At 30.7% G+C, this 18,599-nt stretch overlaps 1 pseudogene; it reads right to left on the bottom strand.

Moving 5' to 3' along the window:
• Positions 1–16,134: 16,134 nt before the first annotated feature.
• Positions 16,135–18,440, bottom strand: LOC148791401 (G-type lectin S-receptor-like serine/threonine-protein kinase LECRK3; annotated as a pseudogene).
• Between the last annotated feature and the right edge of the window lie 159 nt (positions 18,441–18,599).

Raw genomic sequence — 18,599 nt, 5'->3', positions numbered from 1 at the left:
TATTGAAATATTTAAATAATCTTTCATTTTTAATGTTAGATTTTTATTATTTGTATATCATTTCAATTCAATAATCCAGAAAATCATAACTTGTATTGTTTTTACATTATTTTGTAATGAACTTTGAAAATATAAAATTATTGATAATATGAAAATTATTGAATCAATTATAATTATTTTTTGTCTTTTTGATAAATATTTTAAAGTTCTTATATAATTTTGTTAGAATATTTAAATAATTCTTAAATTTTTTTATTTAAACTTTCCTTAGATAGATGTAGATAAAAAGTGGGGAAGAAGAATATAAGAATTAAAGATAATTTAAGAGAGAAACTCTCAGCGAAGGAGAGAATTTTGGAAGATTATTTTGGGGAAAGTAGAGTTTCTAATTAGTAGTTTCAAAAATGACATTAATTAAAAAAATAAAAATTCAAAAAAAGGAAAAAATTTCTAGACTTCCTTTTTTTAATATATACTAGCGGGGACCCGTGCAATGCATGTTAAGCGAAAGCTAAATAATAGAAAAGGTCATTTAATAAAACACCCCTATAGTTTTATCGATTTACTAAAATATATCCTATAGTTTGTATTTTACTAAAGCACCACTTATGATTTGCGATGCATGTCAGTCGGTTTCAGTTGACCAACTCCCCAACCTGACCAGGTCAATTTGATTGGCCAAACAACTTATGACCGAACTGAACCAACTCATGAACACTCATAATTTCAACTAAATTAATAGTATCATCTTTGATAATTAAAAATACAATAATTACAAATAATATTTTAATAGTTTAATCTTCAATAATAGTTTAAAAATACAATAATTACAAACACTCATAATAGTTTAATCTTCAATAATTATTGAAAATATATTGATAATTAAAAATACAATAATTACAAAAATACAATAAGTACTAAAAATATATTAAATTAGTCAATAAATATTATAATCTCAAATAATATTTTAATCTCTAATAAATATTAATCAATAGGCTATAACAAAAATACAATAAATACAATAACTATAATAAACAAAATTTAAAAATTTCAATAATAGTAGTTTAATCGCCAATAATTATCAGAAGTTTTCTATTAAATAACAAAACAAAAATAAATTTATACATAATTATTGAAAATACATCTATCACATAAAACAATAAATAGTTACTGAAATACAATAAATATTAATATTAGTATATACAATTATATAATAAATATATACTAAGAGTTTAAAATGATTATTAATAAATATTAACTTTTACGAAAGTTATTTTCTCGAATTATTAATTTATATAAGTCAAATTAGTTATTTACAATATTATGTAAAAAATATTAAATTATTATGAAAGTTATCTCATTATTATTTTTGTAAAATATTATATTATTATTAATTTCTATACTATATTATAATTATTTTTCTACTTTTCATTTTTTAAATTTATTACATAACTTCTTTATTTTAACTAATTTAAAATCTAGTCATGTTAAATATTTTGTTATTTAAAATATTTAGATATTTAAATACTTAAATAATATGTTAAATATTTAAATTTAAAATATTAATTAATTGTTGAATTTAATAATCCATAAAATTATAATTTATACTGTTATTACATAATTTCATTATTAATTTTGTAAGATATTAAATTATCAAAATGATGATTATGTTTTTCAAAATTTCCTTCCCTAAAAGTTTTTCTAGTGCTAGGAATAATGATAAAACAAAATATCTGTCGTTGAATTGAAGTGTAGAAATTGGCAAGTTGCAATATAAATCAAGTTTTGTGAGGTTCTTCGTTCAAGGCTAAGTATTTCTCCAAAAATTGAAATCCATCGACAATAAATATTTGTAGCTAGGGGTGATCATTTCAGCTTGGCCTGTCCAAGCCGGGCTTGGGCGTAGGTTTTTTTGTTAAGGCCTGGCCCGGATATTTATAAATAATATATATGTATATATTATTTAAAAATACTTGATAATTGATATTTTACATATTAAATTGAGATTAATAGAGATTTGTAGGAGATTTGATAATTGATGTTTTTGTGGATATTACATGACAATGGATGGTTATTTTTTGATAGATATTATAGGTCCTAGGTTGATTTTTTGTTGATAGAACAATTAGTTTGTTAAAATTATCATTTTTAGCATACTAATTACCAATTGAAACTTATAAATTACAAGGTATAATTATTTAATTTCTTTTATGTTATAGTAGACCTGTTCATGGGATGGGTAGCCCGACAGGCCAACCTGATCTAAGTCGGGCTTGGATAAGATTTCAGGTCCACGGGCTCGGGCTCGGGCCTAAAATATCGGGCCCGACTTTTTTCGGGGCAGGCTCGGGCTTTCTCGAAAAAGATTGGCCCAAGCCCGAACTCGACTTGATAATGTATTATATTAATAAAAATATATTTTATATAATAAAAAGCATATATATATATAATATTTTTCTTCTCTTTTTTCAAGTAATAATGAGACCTTTCATTATTTTTTTTTTGGTTTTGAGGTCTTTTAGTATAAATAAAACAACTTTTAATTGAATTAAAAAGGAAAAATCTTTTGTTTTTTCCAAATTTCTAGTCAGGCTTGGGCTTGGGCCCGGGCTTCGGGCTTTATAGTCGGGCCGGGCTTGGGCTCAAGAACTAGGCCCAATGGTCGAGCTGGGCTTGGGCTCGGGCCTGAACATTTTCTGTTAATGTAAAGGCAAAGCTCGGCCCTTGAACAGGTCTAGTTAGAAGGTTTTATCTTGATATTAAGTTTAAAGTTCAGGTTACTATAGTCTACACGACAATAAGTGAAAAAAAATATAATTGTTTAATTTTGGAACTGAAATACAATAATTAGGCCCATAATCTTGGCCTGGCCTGGTCCGGGCCCGAACTTATATTTTTAGGCCCATAATGCGGGGCGGGCCGGGCCCGGGCCTAGCCAATGGCCATTGTTAGGCAAAGCCCAGCCTGGCCTATGATCACCCCTATTTGTAGCCCACGAAAGGATCTCGCATCGTTTGTCCCCTCCAACAGCAATTTGGCACGTCATTGGTACCACTTCCAATTTCAAACAAGTCTATCTTCTCTATTAGAAACATGAAATCCACTAGAGTTTGTTCGATTAATAACTTCCACCGTAAGAAATTCCTTCACCCTACTAAGGTCTCAACCACTGCCCTCATTAAGCAAATCACAAATTTGAAGAGATAGATCAATAGTAGAGGGGTCTTCAACCTCATCAATCAACCAACCATTGGGGAGCCACTGGTCAAGGCAAAACTTGATATTCCCTAGACCAATATACTACATCGTCTGGTTAAGGCAAAAAAATTTGCCACCTCTTCCAACCGCATTATATGGAGGCCACCCTCCAAAAAAGGACGATAGATCTCGCTCCATCTGACCTAATGATGTTTATCTTCCAAAATGGAGTCTGACCACAGAAATTTTTCCATAATGGCTTCAAGCCATTTGATCACACCCTTGGAACATTGATAGCAACAAGAAGATGAATAGGTAAGCTGGATAGGACATGTCGTAGAAGCACCAACTTCCCCCACTTGATAACAATTTACCTTTCCATCCAACTAATTTGATTGATAGGATTTAGCAGAAACTAATGCATTTCATTGCTTCAACAATCAGCCAAACGTTCTTAGAGCTTTGTATGTTGTATGTAAAAGGATGGGACATAAATACTTTAATCACTTGGTGGGAGAATGAATTACATTTTTGAGTCTTTATTTTCTTGATATTTTGTCTAATTAACTTCGAAAATAGACCACAACTTGTAGTTAAGAAATATATGAATGTTGTAAGATGCAAATTAAGTTTATCAACCTATATTCAAATGATTTATGTAAAAGATGAGAAGGAATACACATTCATAATTTGCCTATCTGGCCCTATGACATTACTAATTTGTTAATTAACAAAAATAAGTAGCTTAAATTTTAATTTATAATTAAATTAAGTTTAAATTATAAATTTCTTATAATTTTTTTTTTGGATAAAAAAGGAATAAACTAAGACAAGATGAATTAGCAATTCTAAAAGATTTCCCTCATTCTTGGTTCTCTTATTTTCTTTAGAAAAACACTAATTCTTTATCCTAAGAGTGATCATTTCCATCCCAATCTAAAAAAAAGCATGGCCCTATAAAATTTCAAGCTAGGCTTGGGTCTAATACTTCGAGCCAAACCCATACATATTTATGTTTATATTGTTTATAAATATGTATGTGCTCTTTTATATTTATATATAAACTAGTATTTTTGTACATGTTTTGTACGTGAAAAATTTTGTGATGATAATAGTATATAATATATTTTCAATTTTTTTGCAATTTTTTATATTTCTACTTCTATAAAAATTAATCTTATTTATCACATTTACTATGGTTCAATAATATAAAGATATGTCCAAATAAAATTCTTGCAAAGGTAACGAGAATTAATAAAATATTTATTATAGTTCATTAATAAAATTAATAATTTTTATCAGTTACCTTCATCAGAATTTTATTTGAATTCTTGTTAGCTTTGTAAGAATTAACTTCTATATGATAAATCCAACTTCAACTCTTTCAATAGCTAAAAGCCTTTTAATGAATTGCTATAATAATATCACTTACTCTTGCAAGTTGGAAATTTAGAACATAAGATGTAATTTAAGTTGGAAATTTCTTAAAAATATTTAGAAATTTTTAATGAATAGCTAAAAGCCTTTGTAAGATGTACTTTAATGAATTGCTTAAAAATATTTAGAAAACAAGAAAATAGTTTAAAGACTAAATTGTTCATCCATTTGCCAATTGGAAATTTCTTCATGGTGGTTAATGTGACCCAACATTGGCTATTGAGAACATAAGATGTACTTTAAGTTTTTTTTTTTTTTTAATTTAGATAAATGTAAGAGTAAATTGCTTAAACCTCCTGTAAATTTTTGATCATTGCTAAATCCCATCTAAAGTTTGGTAAATGCAATAACCTCCCATAAACTTTTTGACACAATTGCAAGTAAGCCCTCTATTAGAATCTTCTAACAAAAATTACAAAAATGTCCAAAATACCCATGTAGTTACTTTTGAGCAAAATGTTTATTTTCCAAAATTTTCTTCGTATCAATCTCTACCCCAATCCATATCTAATCTATTTTTTGAAATTGATGTATTTTCCAAATTTACCCTTCATATCAATTGCTCAAAGGTAAAATTGCAACTTCAAACTCTATTTTTCTCTTGTTCATAACATTTATATTGTTTTTATGTATAAGCCAACCTCAATAACATTTATATGGGTGCTTTGGACATTTTCATGCATCTTGTTAGAGGATTTTGCAAAGGGGGTCTATTTGCAACTATGTCAAAAAGTTTAGGGGAGTTGGTTGTAATTACCAAACTTTAGGGGAGGTTTGGGCAATAGTAAAAAACTTCAAGGGAAGTTTGAGCAATTACCATAACATTTTTTTGCCATTGACTTGTTTTAGAAATATGAACAAAAGGAATGGAGTTTGTATCTTTTTTGTAATATGAATTAAATGAGAAAACAAAATTACATATTTAGCATTGCTCGTTCTCTGATTCAAGCTTTATAGATGGGGTATTTTAGTCTAATAAAAATTCTAGAAGCCAACCACATCTATTTGTACTTTTATAAATAGTATAAATATTGTAATATGTCACCTACAATACATATTGTATATAATATTTTATGTTATAATATGTACAAAATAAGTTTTATATACATACTAGTCTTTTAAAATGCATATATAAAACTTTTTTCAAAAACATGAATACTCTGTTTTTGTTTGAAGGACAACCAAGCTTAGTGAATTCAAAAATAATACAAGGCTATTTTTTAAATGGGTTTAAGGCATCTTCTATGTATAGGATTACAAACTACACTGAAACATTGGCAAGACTACGACTAAGCTAATGTAGTGAATACGAGAAATAAATAATTGATTGACGACTTAAAAAACAGGTAAGCATACTATTGTTCACACTATAATTGTTTTTCTTTTCTCACCTCTCATGTTCTATATATGAGAAAATCTCATAGTCCAAACTATAAGACTGGCACATCCCTCTCTCTTCATCTTAACTTGACATCCCTTCTCTATAATGGTTGAACTCAATCTTCCCCTTGAGTAATTTGACATCTTAGGCAAGCGTTTCCATTATGAATTCTTCAGAATGGGTTAAAGTTTTTCGAGTACAATGATACATCTTCTATTTTTGTTTAAAGGACAATCAAATTGAATATCATGCACTTTTCATTTTTGTTTTGAGGGCGATCAAGATATCTAAGATGAATACAACACTAATCTTTTAAAAGGTATAGATAAAAGTCTTTTGAATACAATTACACTTCTTTTTTTTAAGGCAATTAAGCTTGATAAATCCAAAAAGAATACAATAATGTTTTGTTCAAAGGGTTCATAGGGGAGTTCACAGGTCGGGTTGGGTCAGTTTGAGTCATTTTCTTCAATCGACCCCGACCTAGTCGGTTTACCCATTGACTAAACCGAAACCAGGTGACCCTAAAGCAAAACCAACCCAAACATGAAGGGTTGGTTTATCGGTTTAATCGGTTTTTATATATATATATGTATATATATTGAACTAAAATATATATTTCTAAATATCTATTTATATTTAAGTTTATTTTTTTAGTTTTTATGCAAAATCAAAATTTATATTTAATTTGATTAGTTTTTTATGCAAAACTGATTTTTTTGTCAATATATATTTAAATTTATACAAAACTGAATTGAATGTTGTACCATTGTGTTATATTTGTATTGGTTTTATGTTTTAGTTTTTATCATAAATAACCAATTTTTTTCAAAGTTCAAACAAAACACAATTAAATATATCAACATTTAACATATAGGGTAGGGACTAATTAATAATTACTTAAACATATAGGTTTGGTTTTGATTTTCATGTATGAAAACCAAAACTGAACCGAGTTATCGGTTTATTTCCTTATACAAATCAAAACAGACCAATGGTTTTGAAAAATTGACCAACTTAGGTTGGATTAGGTGGGTTTAGTTAGTTTGACATTTAATGTGTGTAAGTAGGAGGTGGTCAGGCTAGGTGGGTATGGTCTCCTTGAAGGACAGAGGAAATCCGGAAGTGGGGAATCAATTGAGAAGCCTAGGGCGAGAGAGGAGAGTGACGAGACGGTTGAACAGGGAATCCAATGATAGAGTGAATCAATGGTCGAATGAATGATCTTCGTTATGAGGAGGATCTTTATTTATAGGGAAGGATCCCGAGGTCCTGAAAGAAAGGAGCCAAAAGTGTGTTTTTTTCTCAGGAATGAGAATATTAGATTTGTTATCGGTTATTAAGAAACATTGCTAGGATTTTGCCTCATGTGTTTATGAGATCTCTCAAGGGTTGACTTTTCTTTCACCCGATGATTTTTATAATCCACATGTGCTACCACCTTTCGCACCTTATTTAACCAACTTGACGCTAGTGACGTCATTGCGTGGCGGGCAGCCCTACATGGCACCTTATCACACATGCAACTTAAAATTACATGTGTGGTCAATACTTAAGTCCGGTTCTCAACGAATCGCAGATTTGTAATGGTCTAGGGTTTATTGTGATACCGCATGTGTCTAAGATTTATCGTAGAGTCACGTGCATCCAAAGTTCATCACAAAACCACATGCATATAAAGTTCATCGTGGGTTTAATTAAAACTTGTTTTGGACTCCTGTCAAGCATAAGTTCATGAAAGTGCGATGAGCCTTGTGTTTATTGTAAACATGTGATACATTACAAGTTCATCGTAGGTGGATGATGATCTAAAGGCTGATTGCAAGCATCCATATGGTATTGATTTAGTGTCTTCTAGACTCTAAAAGATTGAGCGAGCACTATGTATTTACAATGTGAACACCCCTAGGGGTTCATGACATCTTTTATGAATAAGATCATAAGTTGTAATGGATCATTAGCAAAAATATTTGAAAATACGACCAAGCTGCTACAACGAATCTTAAGAACAAGAACTAAATGTTAATTTAAAATATAAGTAAATGTACTATCATTTATATTAAAATTGTTTTTCTTCTCTTGCTTTTCACATTCTATATGTAGATTTATTAATGGATTAGGCTTTGGCTTAAATTTGGCTTTTGCTAAAATTTGAATAGGCTCAACTTAAAGCTCGAATTTGACATAGTGTAATGTTAGGCTCGAAGCCCGATCCATGAATAAGTTTATTTGTATATGAGAAACTCTCACATTTCAAAGTATAAAACTAGCATAATGCTTTTTTCTTTGTTCATCATTCAGCCCCAACCTTATTTCCAATGTTCGAACTCTTATATTCTTTATTGTAACTTGACATCTCTAACATTTTTATTTAACGTTCGAATTTTATTTATTCCTTAGGATCCGTTTGCTTTTTAGTTACTTACCTAGGTAAAGTAAGTAATTCCCAAGAAAAACTTACTTAGAGAAGTGCACATATGGATGTTGTTTTATTTCCCATGTAAATAAGGCAGTGGCCATTTTAGCCATGAAAATCTATTATTAAAAGGGTATTTTTGTCCCATTTAAGTGGTTGAAACTTTCCATTCAGGTGGAAAAGTTATTTATCCACGTAGGAAATGGGTACCACTTATTCGAGTAAGTGATACCTAAGAAAATAAACTTTCCCTAGTTCCCACATAAATCTGATAAAAGAACTTGGGTTTCTTGGTCAATCCCATTGACCGACTTCCCCCCCTTTAGTTACTTGACACTATGGGCAAATATTTCGACTATTAATGCTCGTAAATCAAGATAAGACTTGTAAGTAAATGGAGTTAAATGTTAAAGAACTCACAATAGAGGATATGCTCATTTCCAAAACATAGGTGCAATCTCGTGTTTAAAATCTATAATCATAAATCTACATACCTCTTGAAGCTTAGAGTACAAAAACCTTAAAAACTATGATGTGCATAGAAATACTAAAGTCTATAGAGTACAAAATAAATATTTCTATAAAGAGAGATCACATTATACAATAATAAGCAAATTTTTAAAAAGGAATTATAGTTATAGATGTGCTCATATGGAGACTTGAAAGATAGGGGTTTCTGATCCTAAAGGGATTCTCATGGACACAGGGAAAAACCCTAAATATCTTACTTGAATCCTAGTTTTTTCTATATTATTAGTTAATGTTCAAAGTCCTTTGAAGAGAGATATAAATCTCCTTCCATGTAAATTACCATTTTACAGTCATAACCCTAAGGTTTTTCTACAACCATTCATCTTCTTCATTTCATTCTCTTACCCTACCATTTTTTTTGAACTATCGAAAACTACTCTGTGGCGACCATGGAGTCTATCTTACTTACAAGATTTTCTAGATTGTTTAAATCATTTCTTTTAAATAAGAAATATGTATCAGTGACTCTAGTTTCATTAATCTATAAGTTAAAAAGTTTTATCAACAAATGAAACTAGTATTCTTAATATGTTTTTCTTATCTAAGAAACATATTGGTTTAAACAATCTTGACAATAAATTTATTTTAATTCACAAAATCTATGATTATAAAGAAACACTTTCAAAATGTTAAGTTATGAATTATTAAAAATTGTTATATAGTAAAAACTAAAAGTTAATTAGAAACTTCACGTAAAAAATTTAAGAAATCATGAAAATAGTCTCTAAATAAGTTTTTAAAAAGAGATTATAGAAAATAATAGTTATTTAAAAGAATGATAGTGAATCAATAGACTTATGAGATAACATATTAGCTTCTATTTATAATGAAGGACGTGGAGAAATACGCATATTTCATTTTTGTTTTAAAGATGATCAAATTCAATATCACCCATATTTTTGAAAATATTAATGTTTTAATAAATATATATTTTTTTGGATATAATCACACATCTTTTATTTTTATTTTAAGGATGATCAAATTTAATGAATAAAATAAGAATATAAAACTATTTTTTAAAAATGTTCAAGTTATTTTCTTTGATATCACACATTACAATAAATCATTGGTAAGATTAGTAGATATTATGAAAATATTAATTTATTGTAACGAATCATAGAAACAAAATATTTAAGTTATCAATAGAACATTTAGTGTCTGTTGTTTTTATAAGAAATATCAAAATTGGTGTTTCTACTATAAATGCCAACACTCAATCCAATGCTTATATTTTTTTAGTGAAAGTAATTATCTGAAGTGGTGTAACAAACCACAACATCAATCTTTTAAAAGGTATTGACAAAACATTTTCAAAATAATTTAAGACATCTTTTGTGTATAAGATTATAAATTGCAATGAATTATTGATAAGCCAGTTTAAAAATATAATTAAGTTGTGGTTAATCTTAAAAATATTAAACCAAATAGTGACCCAAAATACAATTAAATGCACTTTTTTATATTCGAATTGTTTTGTTCTAACACATTTCCTCATCTTCCTTATCACTCAGTTTCAAACTTTATATATAATGGTTGGATTCCTATTTCCATTTTTTGTAACTTAAAATCTCAATCATTACTTGCAATAGTTGTACTATATCTTTCTTTTAAAAGATTGATATCTTTGTTTTGTGTTTTTATTATAGATTCTTAAGAATGCCAAAGTTTTTTAAGTATAATAATATATCTTATATTTTTATTTTGAAGATGATCATGTTGACTATTGCACATCTTATAATTTATTTGAATGACGATTATATTTTAATGATTCAAAAAAAATATAATATTGATAATTCAAAATACACACACATCTTATATATATATATATATATATAAAGGTGTTGAAGACATCTTATATATAAATATCTTATATTCTTTTAAAGGTGTTGAAGACATGTTTCGCGATTAATACTACAAACTATAATGAATTGCTATAAAGATTAATCAGGATGTTGGACTGGCACAAAGGATAATGTAATCTGTATGTATAAAGAAAGAAACAAAACAGATAACAAGAAAGTGAAAAAAAGAAAGAAAGAAGAAAACACCAAATTTAATGTAGTTCAACCAAAATGCCTATGTCCACGGGTGTAAGCGTCGAAAAACTGGCTCACTTGCCACTTGGCTAGAAATGGAGTCGCCACTCATTAGATTAGGAAATGGAGGTGATGGGACCCCCAAGAATGGTGTCAAAATTGTTTTGGTTAAATAGTGATTCCCGTAGCATAAGGCATCAGTTAAACCAGTGCAAGTAAGTCTCAGATGGGATAGGGAAGGGGTTAGGCACCCATCTCTCGAGTCCAATAGGTGGGACCCACATGAGAACCCAAAACCCTCTAAGAGAAGTAAAACTACTTAAAACAAATATCTAATTAATTGAAAAAAGCCATTAATAACTAAAAGAAGGTTCAGCAAACCAAGTTGTTTGAAATGGTGAACACATACATATTTTCTTTTTGCATGAATTTAAAGATGTTATTATTAGCAATTCTTTCCTAAATAAGCTTTAAACAATATTGAGAAAAACTCGAAAACATAACATAGATGAGAGCAAAATAGAGCGGGGGTATACTATTGTATTGTCGTCTTATTAAACCTGAATCAAGGAAGCTATATCTCTTGGTAAACTTCTAGAGATTGCTACTCCAACTGATTCAATCAAATGGTAATAAGAGGAAACAACATGACCACACCATGTGGTAGATTAACTATGAATTTAATAGTGAAACACAAGCTTCTAGGAATCTTACTCTTGGTAAACATAAGCTTTACGGAATGAATCTTACTCTGAAAACATATGACTAAGAAAAAAACAAAAATAACATAAGAAAAATAGATGACTCAATGAGCACCTTAAAGAGATCGATCTAAATACAATTTTAACCTCAGATAATAGGATGAGGAATCTAATATTGAAACAACTATTAGCATTAAATCTGAATAATTATCAGTATTAACTTTACATTCATAATACTATTTGAGACATATACATATTAAACCTGAATAACTATCAAGATTAAATTTGAAAGAGTAAAATAAAAGAAAAAATAAATTATAATAAAAGAACAACAAAAATAAAACAAAGAACAACTAAACAATCGACACAGCATATCGCAGAACGTATAGATTTAACCACACATGATAACAAATAATAAATTAAACTCTAGGTCAGGTTCAACCAGGAACTGACTTACGCGAACGAGTCTAGTGGAATCTGCTCCATCGGTTTGATCCCCAACCTTGGACCCTCTCTACCCAAATGAAAGAGGCTGGCGTGAGTTACTTGAGGAATGTCCTGACCAGAGGTCCAATGCTGCGAACAAGAGTTTGGATAAGCTTGGTGTGTTCTACAGGAGACAATCAAAACCACGACGGTCATACGGATCCTCCTAGCCTCTGAAATTGTTATTAATATATATTTTATGATTTATTTGAGTTTAATAATTTATCCATGCATATCTTGATTTTCCGTCCATATCTATGTGTATCCAAAGCGTATCTTAATAGATTATTTAAGATACTATTACTCTTAAATAGATTATTTAATAAACTCATGGATATATATTATAAACTCTTTGGAAGTACTGCTATTAAACTCAAATAGATTATTTATGGTTATATATACGTTATTCTTATTGTTATTAATATATATTTTATGATTTATTTGAGTTTAATAATGTATCCATGCGTATCTTAATTTTCCGTCCATATCTATGTGTATCCAAAGCGTATCTTAATACGTTTCTTATAATTGTGTTGCCAATACACTTTATGTTTCTGATATTTTAAACCTTGCCATCGATTCATCAAGAAGATTAGGAGAGAGATAGCACTACTTCCAAAGAAAATACTAGCACAGTTGATTCCTCAACATCTTAGTTGTAGATGTACCTTTGTTTTGATGAACTATTCTCTCTCTCTATCTCCCCCCCTCTCTCTATCTCTCTTTCTCAACCTCTTAATTTTTTTATTCTCACTTTTTTAGGTATTTGTTTAAGATTAGGTTCATCTTCGTTTTCTAAGGTTTTATTTAATATTGTTTGTATTTGCAAAAACAATAGCAAGGGGCATCATTTCCCATCATGCCGTTACCACTATTCTTTTTTGTGTTATTTGTAGAGAATATGATCTGTACGTGTCAGGTTTTATAGTTTAGAATTTATATAATAGTTGAGATTGATTTTTGTTTTTTGAGTTTTTGTAAAGAAAGAAAGAAAAACAATCCTTTAGAGGCCCTAGATGCCTTTCAAATGGGATACTTTTGTGAAGGTCCTGGTTATTGATCTGTGGTCTTGATTGCGCCTTTTTCCTTTACCTAATTTGTTTCATAGGTTATTTAGGATTTAGGTTCTTCATCTCTATTTTTTTTTTATTTTTTTAATGTCTATCTTGATTTTTAACACTTGACTTGATGTGGTTGGCAGGTTATTTAGGATCTGGATTCTTCATGCCTTTCTCTTCTTTTTTTGTAATCGCTATGGTTGTGTTTTTAATTGTTGGTTATTTAGGTTATGGGCTCTTTGTTTTTTTTGTTTTTCTGATTTACAATGTGTTCTCATTCAGTTCGTTTGTTTCTTATTCAATTGGCCTAATGGTCTTCTCCACTACTCCATGTAGAAATCATATTTTTCTATTGCTATTGCAATTAATTATTGCTGGGGTGACAACCCATGAGGAAGAAGGGTTTCAATAATCCATAAGTGGAGGAATTTTTTGAAAGATTTTAAGAAGGCAGGGCACCAAGGGCAGGCTTGGGTAAGACGTCTTACTACAAGGAACTAGGGGAGTTGCTTAGAGAGAGCAGCAAAATTGACCTTGCAATAGTTCCATAACTTCTAAGGTCAATTCTTAGATAAAGTTACAAATTCTATTTTGAGTATCCTTTTGACATGCTTATAACTAGCTTTAGGAGGACTTTTGGCTAAAAGAATGTTTCTCATTGTAATGTATTATTTAATAATATTATTTTCTATTATTTAATAATAATAGGTATTGTAGAGAGTAGTGTTGCACAGTATCATGTTAATATGATCATTGCAGGTGGACATGTTTGAAATTGTTCTCCATTAAGCTTCTTTATTTCATAGTGCTATTAGACGACTTTCTTCATCAACTTTTTTTTTTTTGTTAGTGGTTAGAGTTTTTATATATGCAGTTGGTAGTTAGGTTTAAGCTTTTAGGCTTATTTTGGTTTCACTAGATTCTGATTCTAAATGTTTTGTTGAGTTACCTTATTAAGCTATCTTTATTAAGTTGGCTTATATGTTTCTGTTTCAGGAAGTTTTTCTTTGGGAATTTTGCTATTTATTCCTGTTTAAATGTAATTACAATAACTACAAATTCTATTTTTCCCTATTGAGTTGGGTTAAGTTCAAAAAATGCATGTTATTGAGTTGGCTCAAGTTTGATTTATGTAGGGACATTAGAGAGAGTCAGGTTAGGGTAGGGTTGTCAATGGGTCAGATGTACCCAACAAACTTAAACCGACCAAATAGATTATAGCGGTTCTGGTTCCATGATTTTTTCATGATAAATAATTGGGACAATTTCAGTTCTTTCTTGTCCCGAATTGATTCATATTTTATGTTATAAATGGTAGATTTGATAGATAATAAATAAGACAATATTAATTGGTTTAAAATTTTAGTTTATTAATTTATAAACAATTTAGTAAATTTTATTGTTTTTATTAAGGTTATATTATCAAAATTTAAATTTTATATTATTATTTAAATAAACAAATATAGTTTTTAGTATATTCAGATCTATCAAGTTCAAACCCAATAGCCCTAACTGTCAATTGGAACGATTATGGGTCTATGATTTTTCCTAATTAACAATTTGTTTGGGATTGCTTCTACGTAGATCAAACTTGTTGACAACCTTAGGTTAGTTTGAGGCAAACCCATGCTAAACCCAACCTATTATTGACATTCCTAGGTGCAAGCCATCCTTCAAGGTTAATTAATTAGTTAACTAATTTTGAATAGTAATCAACTATCTAGTTAATTAATTGATAATTACTAATAAAATATAAAATATATATTATATTTTTATGTAAGTTATTATTTTTATTTAATATATATACGCATTCCTAGTATTTATATATTTATTTATAATATATATTATAAATATCAATAAAACTAAAAAATCAAAGAACTCAAATAATATATGCAATATACAAGTGTTTATATATGCAATAATAAAATAAAATTCAAAGTTAAATTTTATATATTAATATATTATTTAATTATTATATAATATCATATATGGGTAATGCTAGGCCGTACCAAAGGTTGCGGGCGATACGACCCGCTCAGTCGTAGCATGCTATACCGGCCCATGGACCTAAATCCCCAGGCCTAGCACAACCCATACAATCAAGTCATGCTTGACATGGCCCGTAGTCCATCATGCCAGGCTGCATCAGGCCGACTCAAAATCATGCATATATTTTTTGCGGACATTTCGAAAATAAATGTCACCAAAGATTCATTTTTAGCGTTATTTAGTTTTCCCTTTTTGTGACATTTAGTTCAATTGTCACAAAAACATTTTGTGACATTTAAGTCAAACGTTGCAATAAAGTTTATTTGTTGTGACATTTGTAAAATAAACATCACCAAAAGTTCTTTTTTGGCGACATTTATTTTCACTTTTTGTGACATTTAACTCAATTGTCACAAAAATATTTGGCGGAAAAATTTGGTGGTGGCGGGAAAGATGTTTTAGTGACGTTTAAGTCAAATGTCGCAATAAAATTTAATAAATGTCACAAAAAAAGCAAGGTATAATGACATTTAAGATAATCGTGAGACGAAAATGTTGAATTTTGGCGACGTTTGTTTTAAACGACACAAAACAAACGTCACAAAAAGCGGTTATTTTTGTAGTGCAATGACAAAAAGTACAAATTTCACATCCAGCAGGAGTATAAATCATATTCACAGTACAAACGGACACAGCAAGCTTAGCACCTCTTATTATTATTATTATACAAAGTTGTAGAATGGATAAAAAATGTAAAATAAGAAGGTTTTTAATTTGTTAGACATATTCATAAGTACTAATTATAGACGAAGTAATATAAACTACAAATTAACCATCTCAAGATAACAAATTAACAAGCAATCAGATCACAGATGAAGCAGGAAGAAGATCCTAGAAAGTGCTAGCCATTAATGGAAGAAGTTGAGGGAGGAGGGGGTGTGATCAGAGTCCCTTCCAGCATCAACACCACCTGCTTCATTGAGGGACGTAAAGCTGGTTCCATCTGGACACACCACAAACCCACCTTCACCATCCTCTCCAACTCATCTGCATTCACCTCTTCAATGCCCACTAACTTGTCTAACTCTGAGTTGTCATAACACCTATGCACTCACTCCAATAGAATTATCTCTTCCTCTGCAACTGATAATTCAAGTTTCCTCCTGCAACAAATGATTTCAAGTAACAAGGTTCCAAAGCTGTAAACATCTGCTTTTACTGTTACCGGTTCATTCTTGTGCGACTCTGGGGCTTGGTACCCTCTTGTTCCTCTCGGGGTGGTGAATGTCCTTGTTTGGTCCGGCATCAGCAGCTTCGCCAGTCCAAAATCTGAAATCTTTGCAGTCCATACATCATCCATGAGAATGTTATGAGGCTTTAGGTCGCAATGGATGATATGGGTTTGGCATTCCTCATGTAGATAGAGGATTCCTCTTGCTATTTCTATAGAGATTCTGACTCTCTCTTTCCATTCAGGAAGCATTTGGGCCTTGAAGAGGAGGTCTGCAAGAGAGCCATTTTTCATATATGTATTCACAAACTAGAAGACTATTCAAACCTTCACTGCAGAATCCAAGCAATTGTACCAAGTTCCTGTGGTGGGTCCTCCCAATTACCTTCATCTCTGTCTGGAACTCGGTTTCTCCTTCTTCAGCCACCCTCTCTAGCTTCTTCACTGCAATTTCTCTCCTTCCTCTTGGTAAGGAACCCTTGTAAACCCTTCCAAAAGCGCCCCTACCGAGCTCTTCCTTGAAATTATTAGTTGCTTGTGCAAGCTCATTATATGTGAACGATTTCAAATTGATTTCTTCAACAAAATCTGACTGAAGATTTGCATTCTTTGAGATCACCTGGTAGCTCCATATCCTGTTTCTGTAAATCAAGAAGCCACAAGAAACAAAAGTTATCAAAGATAAGGCCATAAGAACAAGACCCACTATGAGAAACTCTTTGCCGAGTCTATTGGTAATGATTTTATTGACAACAATTGTTTTGGAATGGGTATCTCTACTTGAGCTTCCAATTCTCGACTTAATGAAAGCTCTTATGGATTGACTCGCAGTTCTCTTCCCATATCTCAATGGTAGTTTCAGCTCCCTGCAATATTGATCTTTATACAGAGCCACCACACAATTACAGTCATCCAAACAACCACGTTCACAATCTCCTTCACTAGATAGCCATGAAAGTGCATATTCATCACTTCCCATGCCGTGTTTTCCCAGGGTGAGATGGTGTAGTTCGTGTTATTACTTCCTAAACAACCCTCTTCTAGATTGACACTCAGTTTGCACCCCACGTATCTCCTATTGGGATCAATGAAATCAAAACCAAGAGGACAAAGGCAATCGTGGGTTGCACCATTCATGGTGCAATAGCTGTTTAACCCACAAATACCTTTCACAGTACAGAGATCTTGTTTATTAATGGCAGACCACATGATCGTGAAATTCAAACTACTATTAGTTCCAATTTGATGCAAATAAAGACGCAAGACACCATCACTGTCAAATGTAGCTCGATACAAAACCTTTCCTCTGGTGGGAAATCCACCTTCAGTTATATTCTTTATAATGAATTCATCATATAAACTACTGATCCCAAAAAAATTACTGTGAAGAAATAATACCCCATCTTCATTTTGATCCAGTGACACGTTCGTTGAGCTTACTTCTTTGGTGTCACTTGACCACTAAGCATATCTTCCATCAAGAAAACCTGTTAATGGATAAGCGACGAGATTCCCATCGCTTTGCATCAAAAGCCGAAACCTTCCAGTAGAACGGTCAGTTTCTGAGATGCTGGAATAGAGAAACTTGGATGGTGCGAGACTCAGTCCTACCAAAAGTGTATCGGTTGGATGATCAAAACTGGTCCATAAAGCTTCTAGATTGGAATCATAGAGCCCAAAATTACCTTAGTTGACATGGAAGCTGTGAAACCACTGGCTGGTTTAATCTTTTCTGTCTATTATTCATTGAGAATTCAAGTATATATATACATGAATACAACCACAGAACTCCTAAGCTTATGGCAACTAGAACTCCTATGTTTACAGGGACTCAATCTTTCCTACCCTATCTGAACTATTCATGATAAGAAAAGAAGATATATATATAAAGAGGATATATACGTGAACGGACTCCTAATCCTAACAGAAGCTTGAGAAGCTGGCTTAGTAGCATTCGTAACTGGATCAATCACCATTTATGAATACTAAGACCACTTAGTTATAGAACCAATTGCGAGTAAAAATATAATGCCGTACGTATACATGGAATGAGGCCTCTCCAAGTTGCAGAGTTGAAAACTTAGTCAAAAGTTGCATATTTGAATGGTATAAATTGTGACTGTGTGCTTTTGATG

This window comes from Nelumbo nucifera, chromosome 5 (genome assembly GCF_055504915.1).
Source record: "Nelumbo nucifera cultivar China Antique chromosome 5, China Antique-T2T, whole genome shotgun sequence".
NCBI lineage: Eukaryota > Viridiplantae > Streptophyta > Magnoliopsida > Proteales > Nelumbonaceae > Nelumbo > Nelumbo nucifera.
Note: the sequence above shows the minus strand (reverse complement) of the source record. Positions and strands in the feature narration are given on the sequence as shown.